This window comes from Peromyscus californicus, unplaced genomic scaffold, assembly GCF_007827085.1.
Source record: "Peromyscus californicus insignis strain IS unplaced genomic scaffold, ASM782708v3 Scaffold_20__1_contigs__length_68692818, whole genome shotgun sequence".
NCBI classification, from domain to species: Eukaryota; Metazoa; Chordata; class Mammalia; order Rodentia; family Cricetidae; genus Peromyscus; species Peromyscus californicus.
The window spans coordinates 6,111,089-6,126,250 of NW_026294503.1; the positions used below are offsets into that span (position 1 = coordinate 6,111,089).

Below are 15,162 nucleotides of genomic sequence, written 5' to 3' on the forward strand. Positions count from 1 at the left end.
TTGAATCAACAAACTCAAAATGTCCTTGAGCTGGGGGGAGGGGGTAGGTGGGTATAGGACCAGCTCAGTTGGTACAGTGCTTGCCTAGCATGCCTGAGGCTCAGATTCAATCCCTGGACCAGCATAAACAGGGCATGGCAGCACACACCCACAGTCCAGTACTAAGCAGAGGCAGGATTGGGAGTTTCCAGTAATTGCTGGCTACATAGTAAGTTGGAGGATAGTCTGAGCAGCACAAGACAGCATCCCAAAGTCATCTGGCAGCTCAGTATTTTAAACAATTGAAAAGGGATTAAGTAGAGTCTTGGTGCCCTGAACTCTCATCTTTTCTACCTCCACTACACCATATTTCACTGAAGGAGCCAGAAAATGCAGTATAAACACTCAGGAATGCTTTCAACTTTGAGTTTTAAAAAACATCTGCTTACTTGTGTGTGTGTACACCTTGCAGGAGTCAGTTCTCTTTCTACCATATGGGTTCTGGGAATTTAACTCAGGTTGTAAGGCTTGGCTGCAGCAAGCAACTTCAGTTGCTAAGCAATTTTCTTCATTTTAACAAAAGTAACTTTTTAACTCCACTCTCATAAAAGACAATTTTTTTTTGCTTTAACACAAAGTACTTGGGAGGCAGAGGCAGGAAGATCTATAAGTTCAAGGCCAGCCTGAGCTATGTGGAGACCCTGTCTCAAAAACAAAACAAACAAACAAACAAACAAAAAAAACCAAACCAACTAACTAAACAAGAATGAAGAAATAAATGTTCATGTGGTGATGGGAAGCAGGAATAGTTCATACCACATGTCAGAAAGTCCAAGTTAATCCGCCCCAAGAAGCTGTTTTCCAAACCTTTCCATTCTCTTCAGTAAGAATACAGACTTGCTTGCTGGGTGTGCTGGTGCAGGCCCGTAATCCCAGCACTGGGGAAAATCTGGACAGGACTGTTCTATTATTGTTAAATCAAGTGAGCAGAGGGTACATACAGTGAAACCCATAAGTCCAGAACAATTAATAAAAAGCATTCTCTAGTCACTACCATGTTGAAAGCTACTCTTAGCAACTAAAAACCTTTATTAATGTATGACTGAAGAAAGCTCATTTAGTGTTGCTGAAATCACAACACCACTTTTGTAAATAATTTCCTTTCGGACTCAGGGTGGAAAAAAAACTGTACCATTTCTCATTTACACCTGTATGTTGGTGTTTTGAGAATACACTCTCCATGAAGAAGCTGCCAAAAGAAACAACGGCTGTGAAGGGCCACACTCCGTTCCCTGGAGTCTGACATGAGGTGGAGTCCTCATGTCCTTCCAAAAGTAATGGTGGTGGCAGCCGGGCACTTGCCTTGTTACACACCTGCTACAAAGGCTTCTATGGTTGATTGTACTTCAGAAGAAACTGATACATCTTTCATATAATCACAAGATAATTCTGGCAGCAACAGCCCACTTGACACCAGGCTGGATGAATATGAGTCTTGGGTTTCTGAAGTGAAGACCTCCCTGGAAGTAGAACAGGGAGAGCTGAAAGGTTGAGAGCATTGTTTCACAGACACCTAATCAGGAAGCTCAACCTTAATAAAGGCCAACCGCTTTTCAACAGGACTTTTATTCACTAAACAAATGAGAACAATGTATTTTGAACTGTAGACTACTACAGTTACTGTAAAGATGCCTAACTACAAGCATTTCTACTTTATTTCATGTAAGCATTGGCTGGCTCAGCACCCAGCTTTAAAAATACACAAGAGTATCTAAGGTCCTCTCTGCATTCCACCTCCTCTAACAGAAAACGTTACTTACCACACAAGGTAACTTCGGAAGTAACTGACTAGAAACCACTAGAAGAGGCTTCTGAAGGATGACTGGTGCTAGGGGGTGAAAAGCACCAGGAAGCTATACACTGCAGAGACAGGACAGCAGAGATGCTCCAATGGGTGGTAAAAAATCGTAGTACTTTTGCAATTAATCAACCAAAAACAACCTGCATGGGGCACTCATGATATCCAGAACAGGGTTTTCCCAACACACAGTAACTGGAAAACTAATAATCGCAATAAAATAATTTTTCTAGGGATCAATCAGCTCACTATGCCTAGACCAAAAAAAAAAAAAAAAAAAAAAAAAAAATCAATGAAGAGTTATATTAAAAGAGAACAAGAATGAGCAGAAGACAAGGAAGAAGTGAACAAGGAAATAAACCCAGCTTACTTTAAAGAATCTTTGTTAAAAGATTTATATTTTTTGCCAGGACTGGCAGTGCACATTTGTACTTGGAGGGCAGAGGCAAGATCTCTTCAAGGACAGCCTGGTCTACATAATAACTCTATCTCAAAAAAAATAAAATAAAATAAAAAATTAAAATTATGTGTCCATGTTTGTATCTGTATGCACATGAGCATATGCCTATGGAAACCAGAACCACCCACTGGATCCCCTGGAGAAAGATACGTAGACTGATGTAAAAACCATCTGACATGGTTGCTGGAAATCCAATTCAGATTCCTTGCAAAAGCATTTAGTGCTGTAACCACTGAACACTACCCCTTAGTTGCCCTCGCCTCCGCGCCCACCCCCCCCACGCCCGACTCATTTTAAGCTATGTATATGAACATAGGAGTCTGGGAAGGCTAGAGGGCATTGGGATGCCTCAGAGCTGGAGTTACAGGTGGTTGTAAGCTACCAGTCACAGGTGCATCTTGGAAACTGTAATTGGGTCTCTGCAAGAACAATATATGCTCTAAACTGCTGAGCCATCCCCCAAGCCTCAAATATTAAAATACCTTAATGACAAAATAAAGGATTTTTATAGTCATGTTATACTTATGCATGCAGAACTGCTGTTTGGATATATGCTACTTTATAGTCTGGTACAAGTAGTAAACTAGATTAAATGTTCAAGACATATCCTATATATATAAATATATAATGTCTATATATATAAGTATATAATGTCAGTACATAATGGGAAAACAAGTAAAAGACTTCAGCTGTTTGCCACTCAAGATTTTATATATACACACACACACACACACACACACACACACACACACACACACACACACATAAAATGGATATGTCTAATTCAGAGCTCTTCAGGGGTTGATGGGACAAAAGTGTTCATTCAGAAGATTATCTCAGGACTATGTTGAACATAGCAGGAAATATCAATCTACTTTTATTCACACCAAATTTAACATGTTAATAATTATGTTGAGCTTAGACTATGAGCTAAGAAAATATAGACAGCCAGACATAGTGGCATACATCTTTACTCCCAGTACTGAGAGGCAGGAGCAGGTGGCTCTCTGTGAGTTTGAGGCCAGCCTGTCTACATAGGACAGCCAGGGCTACATACAGACACTGTCTCAAAAACAAAAACAAATGAAAAGCAAAGTTAAAGAAAGTACACATTTTAACTCTACTCATCATTGTGTGTGCATATGCCAGGGCAGGCACGTAGAGGTCCGAGGATGTCTCTGTAGAGTCAGGTTGTTTCCTCCATCTTCTATGACTTCCAGGGACTGATCTCAGGCCATCAGGCTTGCATTCTCAGTGGCAAGTACCCAAAACCATACTTATTTTTTAATAATTCTTTACAAACTGGGTGAGATCTTTGCAATAATCATTATATCTTGCTCAGCGAGAAGTAAATTAAAAATTTAACTTACAACATATAGCTAATACTAGTTTCAGTCTACACACATGAACATAGTCTTATGATGCAGTATTCTAAAAACGTTGACCTAAAAATCCCAACTCAAATATACAACCTAAAACCAGTACAAGCCAGGAAAACCTGAAGGATTTGTTACAGCTTATGTTAACAGCTGATAGATATGGTGTGTGTGTGTGTGTATTAATAGGTGTAGCCTTGGTTGTCCTGGATCTTGTTAATATAGACCAGGCTGGCCTCTAACTCAGAAATCCACCTGCCCCTGCCTCCTTGGTATTAGGATAAAGGTGTGCCGCATGCCTAATAGCTCAAACAAACAAACAACAAAGAACCCCCACAAAAACACAAAACACCAGGTTTCATTTATTTTCTGACAGTCTCATATATGTAAACAATTTATGTTGATCATATCCATCCAAGTCCCCCCCTAGGTACTCCCCCAAATACCCTCCCTTCTCATGTTCCTTCCCCATTTTTTTTAAAACCACTGAGTCCAATTAGTGCTTCCTGTTGGCATATTGACTGATCTTATTCAGGTCTTATGTGGGTAACCATAGCTGCAGTGAGTCTGAGTGTGATATCATGTTAACAGCCATTTTTAAGTCTCTAATTAATGCTACTCCATTTATAGCAATTATCCCAGAGCAGTTCTAGGACAGCAGGCAATACAGAATGAGACCCTGTTTCAAAAACTGGAAAGTAATAAATACAACTCCACAGCATGTCCTGAATATACTTAAAATTACTCATGCCACAAAGTAACAATATTATCAGAGAAAAGCATAGATAAAATTCTGCTTCTGGCTGGATATGGTGGCGCATGCCTGCAGGTGGATCTCTTAAGAGTTTGGGGTCAGTTTGGTCTATATAGCAAGTTCCGGGCTAGTCAGGATTACATTAGAAAAACTGTCTCAAAAAACAAAGCAAACAAAGAAATCTGCTTCAATGAGCATGTTAACAAATTGCTTAACATTAGCATAGATGATCCTGGAATATTATTCCTATTAAGGTTAACTAAAAGATGGTCATCCTAAAACAGCCAACCAATTTACCTAGTATTTACATTTTCAAACCTTTCTCCTAACATAATGCCTCATTTTTCATTATCAGTTATTAATCTCTCAAAATATTATTTTTTTGGTAGAGGTAAGCAGGGGGAAACCCCAAACCCAAACCCCTAAAACAAGATCAGCTCAGTAAAAAAGTATGGTGCAGTACATACATTAATTCTTCCATCCCAACTATTCTCCTCGGTAATAAATTTGAGAACCAATCAATTCCCCCTGAAACTGGAGTTCTGTTAGATTAAGTGTATGCCTGTAATTCTAGCACTTAGGCTAGAATCTGGATTCAAAATCAGCCTTAACCACCCTAAAAAAATTTTTTTTTCTTTTCTGTGGGCTAGGAGAGACTAACATATTGTGTGAGAATTTCTAGCTTTCAGATACTTAATGGAATGAACTAGTTTAAAATTAATGGTTGACTCAAAATCTTATCCTGAAGCCAGGTGTGGTGATTGATCTATGTCTGTAATTCCAAAACTTGGAGTCTGAAGCAGGATTCAGCGATTTCTAGGCAAGCCTTGGCTACAATAGTGATACCTTCCCCCTCACACAAAAAAGGCCAGGGAGAAAAGAAAACTCATCCCGATGCCCAATCCTAGAGCCTATTATACCTGCACAAAAATCCTAATGGAGTACTGAACACAGCTTAAATACAGTTCATATAGTCCCATAGTTTGCAATGTTATGAAATAGTTCCATGAAGGCCAATATTTGAAGTTCTCCCAATAGTATGTTGCTTCCCAGAAGATGACTCCTAGGATCCCAGTGAACCATCACACACAAAGATACTGTATTTTTGAGGTACTATATTTATTATTCTAGTGAAACAATGTATCTTTCTGAATCTACTAACTTGTCAAATTTCAGAGCAGTCACATAGTATATTTAGATATTATGTAACACCCTACAAGAGATTGAGTCAGCTCTCTGTAAACATAGTATTTCTACAGTAAAATTCAAGAGCATTAACACTAAATAGACACAATAAAAATAGCTTCAAGTCAGCACAAATTCAAACTTTTCTCCCAAATTAGTTAGGGCTGGCCACTTGCAGTAAGCCTGACATCTAAGTTCACTTCCCAGGACCTGCAGGGTAGAAGGTAAGAAATCAACTCCTATAGGCTGTCTCCTGTCTGTGGCACATGTCCAGGAGCGCGCACGCGCACGCGCACACGCACACGCACACACACACACACACACACACACACACACAGCTCAATAAACAAATATCATCTGCACATAATACATAAACAAAGCCCAATACTTAATTACTGAATCAAGAAATTTGAGTTAGGTTTATCTTTTACTATGTTCTCTTCCTTTAAAGATAAATTGTCAGGCATGGTAGTAGTATACATCTTTAATCTCAATATTTGGGAGGCCGAGGCAGACTCTGTGACTCTTAGGCCAGCCTGGTCTACACAGTCTCTGGGCAGCTAGAGCTACAAAGAAACCCAGAGACCCTGTCCTCAAAAAAGAAACAGGTTTGTTTGTTTTTTTTTTTTTTTTTTTACATTTCTACCTTACAGCTACTCTTCTCTGAGAAGTACATACCCATACCTGGGCATGTCTCTCCTCTTTCCCAAAGCACCTGCATTTCTATTCACCCCCTTTTTTTTTTGGTTTTTTGAAAAGGGTTTCTCTGTGTAGCTTTGCGCCTTTCCTGGAACTCACTTGGTAGCCCAGGCTGGCCTTGAACTCAGAGATCTGCCTGCCTCTGCCTCCCGAGTGCTGGGATTAAAGGCGTGGGGGCCACTACCACCCGGCTATTCATCCTACTCTAAAATGTTAAAAAACTTAACAGGCTGGCACTGATTCCTCAGGAAACGGTACTTGCCATGTAAGCCTGGAAACCTGATTGAGTTCAATACCTGGGATTCACATGGTGGAAAGAGAAAAATGAGGTCAGTTGTCCACTGATCAAAATGAATTTTAAAAGTCCATCTGTTAATGATTATAATGCCAACCAGACCCACTTCAAAAGACATATATTTACTATTGTTGAGATAAGCTCTTGCTGTATGTCCTACAAAGGCCTTGAACTTCCAAACATTCTGCCCCAGTCTCTTGGTGCCAAAAAATGCTTAAAAATAAGCAATTTATCCAGGTGTGGTGGCACACACCTTTAACCTGAACACTTGGGAGGCAGAGGTAAGTGGATTTCTGTGAGTTCAAGGCCAGCCTGGTCTACAGGATAGCCAGGGCTGTTACAGAGAAACCTTGTCTCAAAAAAGCCAACTTGGGAGAACATTTTGATAAATCAAAAACAGAACAGCAGCCTGGGCTACCAAGTGAGTTCCAGGAAAGGCGCAAAGCTACACAGAGAAACCCTGTCTCAAAAAACCAAAAAAAAAAAAAAAAAAAAAAAAAACCAAACAAACAAAAAACAGAACAGATTAAAATTAATAGAAATTAGATATGTGGCTTGGAAATAATTTGGTAGCAAGCATGCTATTAAGTGGCAAATAAACCACCTAGTTAAACAATACAGACTGTTGATTCAGGTTGTTGAATTCTCACAATTACAATCACCCATACCAAGATAAGGAATACACAAATAAAAGAGAAATTAATGTGCCTACTTAGGACCAAAAGAACTAGTCTAAGCAAGGTTTGGTGGCACAGGCCTGTAATCCCAGTAGTTGGGAGGTGGAGGCAAGTGAGCCTAAAATTATTTATGAACGAGACACAGTCTTATGTAGCCCAGACAAGCCACAAGAGTTCCTGATCCATTTTCTACCTCCCAAATGTTCAGACTATAGTTGTGTTCTAGAGCTATGCCTGGCTCTAGAACAACCATTTTTATTCAATAAAATCTATGTTATAACCAAAATAAAGAAACACTACTTTGACATTTCAGTTTTCCCAAAATTCTCTTTTTTCAAAGGGATACTTTATTGACTACACTGCAAGGAGTAACAACGCTGGGCAGTAGCTTGAAAACTGCCCTCCTCAGATTTTCCTACACTGGTTCTGCCCATGTGGAACCCACTTAAGTTTCAAAACCCACATTTCAATTCCATGACATCTAGAAAAGGAATTCTTAATGTTTGCAATGTATTTATTATTTGTATGTGTAGGTCGGTCACTGTGTACACACAGAGGCCAGAGGTAAATGTCAAGTGTCGTTCCTCAGGATTGTCCACATTTTCAAATAGGATCGACCTCTCACTGAACCTGGAGCTTAGCAATTAGGCTAACCTGGCTGGTCAGTGAACCCCAGGATTCTTAACTCCACTGTCCCAGCACTGGATTACAGGTGCAGACCAGCTGGGCATGTTGGTATGCCCTCAATCATAGCAGTTAGGAAGCAGAGGTTGGTGAATATCTGTGAGTACAAATCCAGCCTGGTCCATATAGTGAGTTCTAGGTAGGTAGGTAGGTAGGTAGGTAGGTAAATGGACCTCTCAAATTTAAACCAGTTTACTGAGGAATTACATTTTGTACACTGGCCCAAGTCTTAAAATAATCCACGCGTAGAATATCAAGTAGCCAAAAAAATGTCCTTGGCTGTTTGGAATGAGGTATACTGCAAGTCTTAGGTATCATCTTTCCAAAAAGCTCCCCAAAACCATCAGTTTTCTAAAAACTTAGTATATGAAACCATCTTAATAAAGAAAAACAAAAAAAACAAACATACAAACAAAAAACCCTTGACTGGCAGAATGATTGTTATTAGGAAACCGTGAACTGAAATTGCTTTCATACTCACACTCTAAGATACAGCTTTACCAAGGGCAATGGCAGCAGATTTTTTGCTTTACCAAGGGGCCTGACAAGATGGCTCCCAGGTAACAGCACTTGCTCCCAAGCCTGAGTATCTGTATCTGAGCCCTGGATTCAATTAAGTTTTGACTCTTCTGATTCAGCCAATACTCATACCTACTAAGTAAATGATTGAATATGGTAAACTATATCCTAAATTCAAAATCCACTCTCCAAATGATATTAAAACCCAGGCTAGTACAATTAAATTGTTTTTAATTTTTACTTATGTGAGTGTGTATCTAGGCATATGTGCATCTCTGTGTATGAGCATGCGCATGGTATGCAGGTGTTAGGAGGAAAATGGGACAAACGACAGAGCCTCTGAAGCTAGTTACAGGCAGTTGTGAACAACCTAACATGGGTCCTGAGAACCTAACTGGGGTCCTCCGCAAGAGCAGCAAGTGCTCTTAACCACTTCAGACCCCAGTGCAATTTCCTAATATACTAAATATAGTACTGTCATTATTCATGCAAGTCAAAGTTATAAGTGATCCTATCATGGTAAACAATGCACACAAACAACCTTACCAGTCACACCTGTAACTAATCTCTAACTTAAGTTTTTAAGGGTCCGAAGAGGTAGACATAATTCCAAAATCTGAAAAACACTGAAGCACCATTTCCATCTTATTAAGATATCCTCCGATGTGAAGCTACTTACATGGACAAGTTAGGAGATGGAACCCCCCTATCATCAGCTAGGTTCCCAAGGTGGCTCAGCGTTGAAGTCGAACTGCTCTCTATACAGCACTTCTCCTAGGCCTTCTGGGTAGTTGTATACTCGGTCAGAAAGTTCGCCCTAAAGAAATACAAGGAGAAAGTTCTGTTTTAAAAATGAGGTTGTGCTTCAAACAGGTTAATGTAAATGACTAAATAAAGTTTATTTAATAAGTGTTCTATTAAAGTGACAGTCCAGCTGTGCAGGGTACCATATACTTGCAATCCCAAAACTCAGGGGGCTAAGCAGGATGATTACTGTGAGTTCAAGGCCAGCCTACGGTACATAGCAAGGTCCTGTCCTAAATAAACAAAATGACAAAAATGACTTTAAATGCATAATGTTCTAGTGCAGTCTTGGAACTGTCTGAAATACCTTTTAGGTTAAGTTCAAATTATCCTTTGCTACAAATTCCTACTACAACACTAAAAAGATTTATCAGTTAATTAAGCTGCTATACACCTGTGATTCCAGCACCTGTGGAGGCAAAGGACCAGGAACCAAGAGTTCAAGGTCATCCTGTCAAGAACAAGAGCCTGAACCAGCTTGGAAGACATGTCTCAAAGAGAAAAGTAATTTGATAAGCCCTAGGCAAGTCTGTAAAGTTTTTCTCCTCATATCCAACCCCTCTAGATCTATTTTATTATCACCAGAAGCAAATGAATGTGAAGCTTGGCATACTAGCTTTAGAAATGTCACCACCCAGTAATAGTTTGGCAATTACTCTAAAAATTTAGAGATGCTATATACACCTACACTTCATTTGTGCTTCAATGGTTACTACAGTCTGATTATATTTTCTAAGGAAGAGGTAGCAAGAAGGGAGCCAGAAATACTAGAAACTATATATAAGGTCAAGAGTTTTAGACTCTCAGAAGTACTCCATGTATCTTACTTAAACAGGGATCTAGGCAACTTTGAGCAAAATAAAAATGTTCTGCCCAGTGAGTAAAACTGACCACTCTTAAAAACACTCATGGTTGCTGAGGGAAAGAACTCATGTCTGATTTATAACAATGAGTGGCCCAGAGCTCTAATCCCCAGCACGTGATGGAAAGATCAGGAGTTGAGTTGAGGGCCAGCTTCATCTATATAAGGAGTTAAAAGCTAGTCTGGGCTACATGAGATGCTATCTCAATACAACTTGTAAAAATGATTATGACCTTTAGAATCCAAATAATATACTAACCTATAAATTTTTTGTTGCAGTGCTGTGTATTGAACCCATGGCCATCATGGATGCAGGCACTTGACCAACGAGCTATATATTCCCAGGTTTTAATCTATAAATGTTCTAATTCTTCAAACACCTAATCTTAAAAAAACTAAATCATGCTGGGAATCAGGTCATTCTTAACTATCCTAAGGAGTAGAACAATTATCCTGAACGAGACATTATTCATTTTTCCTATTTTATTCACAGCTATTTTGAGGCCGTTGCAACCCAAGATAAATGCTGTGAAACATTGAGGACATTAAACTATAGACATTCACGAATGTTCTTCAGTGATATCTACACTTTCTCATTTAACAGAACTACTACTAGGGAATAAAGGCTCCCTAATTCCAAAGACATTTTAATAGATACTAAAAGTGGTACACAGGATAAGATGGACATTTACATACAGGATAAATACAAAACGTTTATTATCTGGAAAAAAGAAAGCATAAAGGAAGGGTAAGTAAAATGTAGATCAAAGACAGTGTTAAAAAACAAATTACTAGCCAGGCAGTGGTGGCTCATGTCTTTAATTCCAGCACTGGAAAGAACGGTACAGGCAGGCTGAGGTCCACCTAACCCTAACCCCGAGTTCTAGGAAAGCCAGGGCTATACAGAGAAACTGTCTTCAAACAAAGGAGGAGAGGAGGAGGAAAGAAAACACACCACTCTCGTTTATAATGATTTGTGTAAATTAGGGAGGTAGGAATGGGCTGAAAGGCCATGTAGACTTAGGCTGGACCTGGAACTCTTGTGGGGCCAAAGATGAACACTGAAATCCTGATCCTCCTGCCTCCTTTCCCAAGTGCTGGGATTACAAAGGGACGTTAGGATTACAGGTGTCACCTATTCACCTGTTTATAGGGTGATGGGAAATCAACCCAGGGCTTGTGATTCGAGGCAAGCACCTGACCGACTAAGCTACAAATCCAGCTCCACTTTGTTTTTGTTTTTTTAGACAAGGTTTCTCTGTGTAGCCCTGGCTGTCCTGGAACTCACTTTGTAGACCAGGCTGGCCTCAAACTCAAGAGATCCACCTGCCTCTGCTGGGATCAAAGGTGTGCACCACCACTGCACCACCTTGTCCTTTTTGACGTTCCAAATCGTTTTTCTCTTGACATCATCTTTACAAAGTTACTGCTATCTTTGCAACCTTTCCAAAAAAGATTTTATTTATGTATTTATTTGTTTTTTTCGAGACAGGGTTTCTCTGTGTAGTTTTAGTGCCTTTCCTGGATCTCTCTGTAGACCAGGCTGGTCTTGAACTCACAGAGATCAGCCTGGCTCTCTGCCTCCGAAGTGCTGGGATTAAAGGCAGGTGCCACCACCTCCCGGCAAAAGGTTTTATTTTTAATCAGGCATATTTTCACACAATGACTACTCAGGAACAACCTACTGATTAATATACAAAAATATGCTAAGTAAAAGCCCTGTACACAAAAGAATGTTTATCTATTGATTCCATTTAAGTTCTTTGATTTAAAAAAAAAAGGGGGGGGGGGGACTAGGTAGGCCTCTACAGGAACTGACATGAACTATCATGGGAACTTTGTGGGTGTTAGCAATATTCTACATTTTGATAGCTTTAGATTATAGAGCTGTTTCTCCCCTCTCCAGACACAGGATTTTGCTATTATGTGGCCAAGGCTGGCTTCAAAAACTTCCTGGAATTAAGATATACAACCTGGTGCATCACTTCTTTGTTAAAACTTATCAAACAGAAGCCAGACTTGTCTTAAACCTGTAATCCTAGCACTAGTCTGAGGTGGGAGGTAAATTAGCGATTTGTCAGTCTGGGCTACAAAGTGAGGCTTTAAAAAGCAGAGTATGGGACTGTATTTAATATGTGGAAATACTAAAAGTGTAGCTCTTACGGTGCTGAGGTCTGTAATACACATTAGTAAAACGGCTGGAAGCTAAGGCAACCATAGCACCATGTTAGTCGGGGGATCTAAGATGGACTTGTCACTCTGATTTCTTTGATAAGAATCACATTAAAACCCTGGGAGAGAAACAAATTGATTATCTGATTTATCTTTATTATCTACAATTTTATTTAAACATTCTTTCCTACTTAAGATGAACGCCTCAGGCCTTATTGGCAAGCACAAGCTTGGTCTCGTATCTATTTCTGCCAGGCTAGTTCATATAGTGCACATGCTCCTTTCCTGATCACTCGGTAAGGGGAAAGAGTTACTCAGGTCTCACTCAGACTGAGCATTTAATAACGGTAAAACACGGCAGAACACTGAACAACAACCTAACATACCCATCACAAAATTGAGTTCAGTCTGTTCAAACACCGCGAGCAGGTAAACCGTGTCCCCGACCGACGCATTCAAGATGTATGATACTTTCGTCCTCACTAACTGCTGGCAGCGAACACAGTACTTGATAAGCCGCATCCACCTACCCTTCGCCCTCTTTCTGGCCCGCGATCACGGCGAGGACCAGAAAACGAAGCCATGGTGACTAATCTCCAGGCTTCAGGGTGACTGGGGTAAATGAAAGCGACTTGGCCCAATCAGGAGCGCCGCAGGGGCGGGGCAGCAGCGCCGAGGTTTCCAGAAGGGGCCAAAGGCCTACCCGCTTGCTACTTGACACCCGGGCTTCCCCGCCGCCGGGCCCCGGAGTGAGTGAGGTCAACTTTCCTCCACCAGAGGGGGACCGCGCTCTCCGCACTCCCCCTCCGCCCGCAAGAATCCAGCCTCCTCCCAGCTGTCACCAGATGCCGGCTCGAGGCCCGCCCCGCTCCATTCATAACCCGGCGCCCCGGCCGCCGCAGCCCGCCGCGCCGCCCGGCCACTCGGCATCACAGCCCCCCGCGGGCACTGAGACCCGGAGGGGGCGGCGGGGCCCGAGCCCCTCGGGGCTGCCGCCGGGCCCCCTCCCCGGAAACAGCAATGCACCACGGGAGCGGGGTGGGGGCCGCACGCCGCCGGCAGCGGGACGGCGACCCCCGCCAGCCTGCCTGCTTGCCTGCCTGCCCCCGAGCGCGGCCCCACGCGCACACGCCCCCTCGCCCAACCGCGGCTGCCGGCGGCCGCCCAGGGTCGCGAGGTGCCCGCCGCCGCCGCCGCCGCCGGGGCCACCGGCAGCCGCCACACACGCCGCCGGCCGCCATGTTCGAGGCCGCCGGCTGCGGGGCACTGCGGGGACATCGAGGGCGGCGTGGCCCAGCCCAGGCGCCCGACCCTCCCGCGCCCCCTCACGCCCCGTACTCACGTGAGATAACGGCCCAAAGAGTCGGGTAAAGCGTCTTCTCTTTTTCGGCGGAATTTTTAAAGAGGGATGTGGTTACCTTGAGCAGAAATACCCAAGGCGGCCTGGGCCATAGGCTGCGGGGACGACGTGGGGGAAACGCGCGGCACCGACACCAGCTGAGCAGCAGTGGCGGCGGCAGCCGAACCGGAGAAATGGAGCGGCGCGAGAGAGGAGAGAGAGAGAGGCGGGGAAGGCGCGAACCGAGTGGGGAGAGGATTCAGCCTCGTCACACCGCAGAGCAGCAGAGCGAGAAAGGAGGAGAGGAGCCGAGCAGGAGGCGACGACCAGGGAGAGGAACGGAAACACCGCGGCCGAGAGTTGAGCCAGAGAGTGTGGGAAGGCGGCCCCAGCGCCGCCAGTATTTATACCGAGGGGGCGGGGCCTGCCGACGTCACAGACGGCCGGGCCGCCGCGCGAGAGGGGTGGGGCCAGCTGCGGCCGGGGAATGTGGGAGGGGCGGAAGGGGAAGGCTAGCCTTGCGCAGCGCCCGGAGCGAAGGGCGGGGACCGCTGGGCCTGGCAGGTGCTGGCCGGCCGGTCGCTTCCCGCCCTAGCGCGGCCCGGCCCGCCGCTCCCCAGCCGGCTGGTTGACGCGTAAGGCGGGGCCGAGGGCGCGCTGCCCGCCCGATCGCCGAGCGCGCCCCCGCCCTTGCGGCGCCTGCGCTCCACGCTGGCGGAGCGAGCGATCCGCTTTGTGAGCCCCGCGGCTCGTGCGTGCTGACCGCAGCCTCCGGGGCCGCCCCTGGGTCCTCGGCTGGGCGACACCTGTAGTTCAGGGGAGGTCCGGGAGCGCCACCACTGCGCTTTCTCCCTGCAGCTCACTAGGTTGTGTGGCCACTGTGGACTGTGCCCGGGGACTGGATTCCGAGGGAGAGGTTCCCGCCTCTCCGCGGGATGCGGAGCTCCTTTATGGAAACGAGTTTCCCCGTGGCTATCAAGGACCAGTCCGGTGTGGTTACAGAGGCTGTGATCGCGCCAGAATGTTTCTCAGGGTTCGCGTGTTGCAATATGGTGCAGTAGAATTTTTTTTTTTAAGTGTGACTTTTCTTTGTCTTCATTTTCAAAAAGGGTTGATGCAGTCCCATCCCTGTTAAAACGGGGCCAGTGTGAAGACATTGCCGAAGTTCCACGACTTTAAGGCCCATCTCTTTAACACCCTGTATTTCCCTTTTGAAGTCATATATATATACATATATATTTAATTTTTTTATTTACTTTTATTTTATGTGCATTGGTGTTTTGCGTGCAGGTCAGATCTTTACAGACAGTTGTTAGCCACCATGTGGGTCTTTACAGACAGTTAGTTGTTAGCCACCATGTGGGTGCTGGGATTTGAACCCGGGTCCTTTGGGAGAGCAGTCAGTGTCCTTAACCACTGAGCCATCTTTCCAGCCCCCCATTTTGATTTTTTTATTCTTTTGTTTCTCAAGAGAGGGTTTCTCTGTGCAGCCCTAGCTG

At 43.7% G+C, this 15,162-nt stretch overlaps 1 protein-coding gene across 3 annotated transcripts in view; it reads right to left on the reverse strand.

Moving 5' to 3' along the window:
* The window catches only part of Azin1 (antizyme inhibitor 1), a 33,318-nt gene extending 19,255 nt beyond the window's left edge, over positions 1-14,063 (reverse strand). For 2 of the 3 annotated variants that reach the window (XM_052747646.1, XM_052747647.1), the window contains exons 1-2: positions 13,667-14,061; positions 9,166-9,303 (exon numbers count right to left, since the gene is read on the reverse strand). The gene's annotated coding sequence lies outside the window, so the exon portion shown is untranslated. Of the gene's footprint in view, positions 1-9,165; positions 9,304-13,666 lie in introns of all 3 variants that reach the window. The other variant, XM_052747648.1, reaches the window with a different exon arrangement.
* Between the last annotated feature and the right edge of the window lie 1,099 nt (positions 14,064-15,162).